Here is a 5215-nt window from a genome sequence, read left to right on the forward strand (position 1 = left end):
AAGGTGTACTAGTTGTTAAAATTCTTCTATTGTTGTGATTCTTTATCTTGCAAACCCTTTAGTGTGCTTCCCCTCCCGTTAAGTTCTGTTTAGCTTCTATTAGTTGTATTCTGCTAGTTTATTGTTTAATTGCACATGTTATGTATGTGTCATGTCCTAGCCTCGTTACTACTTCGCTGAGATTAGGCTCGGCACTTACCAGTACATGGGGTCGGTTGTACTGATACTGCACTTTGCACTTTTTGTGCAGATTGCGGTACTGGACCGTATTGACCTGAGTTGAGTTGTTGTCTTCAATCCAACAGGAGACCCAAGGTAGATCTGCCGACGTTCGCAGACCCTGGAGTCCCCTTCCAGTTATCCCAGCTTACTGTTCTTTTAATTCAAAAATAGTTGTATTTTTCTTCAGCCAGTATTTGTGGTGACTCTTAGAAGTTTGTGAATTGTGACACCAGTTTTTTGGTAGTCGTGAATAAGTACTTAGGTTATTATGAGATTTTGTACTCCTTTAATCTGTTTTGGTTTAATTGTTGTTATTTACTGAATTGATTATTAGCGTATTATATCTCTATCTGTTGGCTTGCCTAGCATCAGAAAAGTTAGACTCCATCACGATCCCGACGGTGGTAAATCCGGATCGTGACAAGTTGGTATCAGAGCACTAGGTTGCCTAGGTCTCACAATTCACGAACAAGCTAGATAGAGTCCGAGAGATTGGTACGGAGACATCTGTATTTATCCCCTAGAGGCTATAGAGTTTAGGAACAATTTCACTTCTATTCTTCTCTATTGTTTGATTTGATCTCTCAATGCTAATTGAACTCTCTACTCTTGTTCTTTGGCATATGGCGAAAACACGTACCGCTTCTTCAGCTGAGAAGCAGCCAGAGCCCCCAATGACAGCTCCTATGAGGGGCAGAGGACGAGGCCGAGGCCATGCTAGAGGCCGAGGCAGGGGCAGGGCTCAGCCCAGAGCTCGAGCGGTAGCACCAGCGGCGGAACCTCAGGTAGAGTTTGATAAGGAGGCTCCAGCCCAGACCATTCCAGCAAGGCCAGCTCAGTTTCTAGAGCGGTTCGTCGCTAACCCGGTACTTCAGGATGCTCTGGTCCGTCTAGTGGGCCTTATGGAGAGTGTTGCCCAGGCTGGCATGTTTCCTGTAGCACCAGTTGTCTCTCAAGCTAGGGGAGGAGCCCAGACTCCCGCTACTCATACCCCGGAGCAGATGGCTCCCTAGTTTAAGACTCCAATAGCTAGCCAGTTGGGGTAGTTTCGCCGGGTGTTGCAGCACAGGCTGGCGATGGATCAGCTATGTCTTTTGAGGATTTTGTGGAGATTGGATAGGTTTACCAAGATTTTCACCACTTAGTATGGCGGTACACCTTCAAAGGATCCCCAGAACTATCTAGACAGTTGTCACGAGGTGTTACAGAACATAGGGATAGTGGAGACCAATGGGGTCAACTTTGCTTCCTTTCATCTGTCAGGTTCCGCTAAGAAATGGTAGAGGGATTTTTGTTTGGCCAGACCAGCCGGGTCGCTTGCTTTGACTTGGGACCAGTTCTCTCAATTATTTCTCGAAAAGTTCCTTCCTGTTAATCTGAGAGAGGACTATCGCAGGCAGTTCGAGCGTCTCCAGCAGGGCAGCATGTCCGTTACTCAGTAGGAGACTCGCTTTATTGATTTAGCCCGTCATGCTCTTCATATACTTCCTACCGAGAGAGAGGGTGAAGAAGTTTATTGAGGGAATTGCTTAGCCTATCAGATTGTAGATGGCTAAGGAGACAGGGAGCGAGATTTCTTTCGAGGATGCAGCCAATATGGCCAGACGATTTGAGATGGCTTTAGCTTAAGGGAGTGGTCAAGGGTCTGACAAGAGGCGTCATCACTCCGGTGGATTCAACGGGGCCTCATCTGGAGGCCATGGTACTTTTGGCAGATGCCATCCTCCCAAGCCATTTCATTCAGCACTTCGGGCTTCTCACGGTGCTTCAGGTGGTCGTGGCTCTCATATGCAGTATCCCGATCAGCTAGCCCACTGCACCACCAACTCCTATCAGTGCACCTCCACTCCAGAGTTTTCAAGGTGGTTGCTCAGGCTGCCATGGTCAGTATTAGGGTCATCAGCCACAGCCGCCGAGATCTTGTTATACTTGTGGCGATCCGAGGCACATTGCTAGGTATTGCCCTTGAGAATCGAGCAGTTCTCAGCATCAGGATTCTCGTGCTATGGTCCCGGCACCGGGTGTTCCACCGCCCAATCAGCCAGCTTGAGGTAGGGGTTAGACAACTAGAGGTGGAGGTGGAGGTATTAGAGGTAGAGGTCAGGCTGCTAGAGGTGAAGGCCAGCCAAATAGGGCCCATTCCTGAGATATAGTTCAAAGTGGTGGGGCCCATTCCCAATGTTATGCTTTTCTAGTCAGGCCTGAGGCTGAGTCATCTAACGCGGTTATCACAGGTATGGTCTCAGTTTGCAGTGGGGATGCCTCAGTATTATTTGATTTGGGATCTACTTATTCATATGTGTCATCCTATTTTGCTTCATATTTGGTTGTGCCACGAGATTCTTTGAGTGCCCCTGTGTATGTGTCCACACCTGTGGGGGATTCTATCATTGTAGATCATGGCTATTGTTCGTATGTGGTTATTATTGGGGGTCTTGTGACTCGTGTAGATCTCCTACTTCTCAATATGGTTGATTTCGATGTCATTTTGGGAGTGGATTGGTTGTCACCTTATCGTGCTATATTGGACTGTCATGCCAAGGCAGTGACCTTAGCTTTTCCGGGGTTGCCTCGATTAGAGTGGAGAGGGACTCCTAGACATTCTACCAGTAGGATTATCTCTTATATGAAAGCTCAACGTATGGTCGAGAATAGATGTTTGGCTTATGTTCGTGATTCTAGTGCGGAGGTTCCTTCCATGGATTCTGTACCAATTGTTCGGGAGTTTCCTGACGTATTTCCTGCAGACCTGCCAGGGATGCCACCAGACAGGGATATTGACTTCTGTATTGATTTGGTTCCGGGCACTCAACCCATTTATATTCTGTTATACCATATGGACCCGCCAGAGTTGAAAGAATTGAAGGAGAAGTTGCAAGATTTTCTTGATAAGGGATTTATTAGACCTAGGATTTCTTGAACAAAGCCACTATCAAGAACAAGTATCCGTTGCCGAGGATTGATGACTTATTTGATCAACTTCAGGGTGCCAAGGTGTTTTCAAATATCGATTTGAGGTCTGGCTATCATCAGTTGAGGATTAGGGCATCAGATGTCCCTAAGACAGCTTTTCAGACTCGGTATGGGCATTATAAGTTTCTACTGATGCCATTTGGGCTGACAAATGCCCCGACAACATTTATGGATTTGATGAACCGGGTGTTCAAGACATACCTGGATTCCTTTGTGATTGTGTTTATTGATGATATCTTGATCTACTCCCGCAGTCGAGAGGAGCACAAGCAGCATCTTCGGATCATTTTTCAGACTCTGAGAGACAGCCAGTTAAATGCTAAGTTTTTGAAATGTGAGTATTGATTGAATTCAGTTGCTTTCTTGGGTCACATTGTATCAGCAGAGGGTATTCAGGTGGATCATAAGAAAATTGAGGCCGTTCAGAATTGGCCTAGACCTACTTAAGCCATAATGATCCGTAGTTTCTAGGGTTTGGCGGGTTATTACCATCGGTTTGTGGAGGGGTTTTCATCTATAGCAGCCCCGTTGACCAGGTTGACCTATAAAGGTGCCCGGTTCAGACTGTCGGACGAGTGTTAGGTGAGCTTTCCGAAGCTCAAGACAGCTTTGACTATGGCACCGGTGTTGGTTTTGCCTATAGGTTCAGGGCCTTATATAGTATATTGTGACGCATCTCACATTAGACTTGGTGCGGTATTGATGCATAGTGGCAAGGTTATTACATATGCTTCGCGGCAACTAAAGATTCACGAGAACAATTATCCTGTTCATGACTTAGAGCTGGCAGCCATTGTTCACGTGCTGAAGATTTGGGGGCACTATCTATATGGCATGTCGTGTGAGGTGTTCACAGATCATAAGAGTTTACAGTAATTGTTTCAAGTAAAAGGAGCTTAATTTGAGGCAGAGGAGGTGGTTGGAGCTATTAAAAGACTATGATATCACCATCTTGTATCATCCCGGGAAGGCCAATGTAGTGGCCGATGCTTTGAGTAGGAAGTCAGCTATTATGGGTAGTCTTGCGTGCATTCCAGTCGGTGAGAGACCGCTCGCATTGGATGTTCAGGCATTAGCTAATCAGTTCGTGAGGTCGGTTGTTTTTTAGCCCAGCCGTGTTTTAGTTTGCATAGTCATTCGGTCTTCCTTGTTTGAGCGCATCAGAGATCGGTAGTATGATGGCCCTCATTTGCTTGTCCTTAGGGATACAGTGCAGCACGATGACGCCAAGTAGGTTAAGGTTGGAGATGATGGAGTTTTGAGGATGCAGGGTCGTGTTTGTGTGCCTAATGCGGATGGACTTTGTGAGTTGATTCTAGAGGAGGCTCATAGTTCTTGGTATTCTATTCATTTGGGCTCCGTTGAGATGTATCGGGACTTGTGGCAGTATTATTGGTGGAGATGAAGAAAGATATTGTTGCATATGTAGCTCGGTGTTTAAATTGTCAGCAAGTAAAGCACGAGCATCAGACACCTGGTGGGTGTCGCGCCCCCTTCTTCCTCACGGAGTCCGGATTTCGACATATTGGGACAACTCATTTCCTTTTGGGAATTGGGTAAGAGATTTGAAGAGTCGCCACCTAACAGATTAAGGTGCGTTAGGGCACCTAGAGCAACGAACTCGTGAACTATTTTACATTAGCAGAGATTGGGTAAGGGCTCGAAATTACCTTGAGGGGAAGGTGTTAGGCACCCCTCGAGGTCCACAACAGTGGATCCCGACCAAACTCGATTTAAGCGAATTAGTCTTATAAGGAAATAAAGCAATTTAAACAAATAGACATTACTTTTAAAACAAGGAGCAAAAGGGGTCTTAGGTTTTTAGCCTATAGGATCACTTCTATGTAATACTTGGTAATCGTCCCCAAGTTGGGGTGCTACACATAGCATTAGCGCACAGGCCATCATTTTCTTTACTACCCAATTACCCCCTCCCTTTCAATTATTACCTAAGCATTCTAATAACATCTAGTACGTACCTTATGCATGCACTACCCGTCCCTTACCTGTGGCCCTGGAG

Source organism: Nicotiana sylvestris, chromosome 1 (assembly GCF_000393655.2).
Source record: "Nicotiana sylvestris chromosome 1, ASM39365v2, whole genome shotgun sequence".
NCBI classification, from domain to species: Eukaryota; Viridiplantae; Streptophyta; class Magnoliopsida; order Solanales; family Solanaceae; genus Nicotiana; species Nicotiana sylvestris.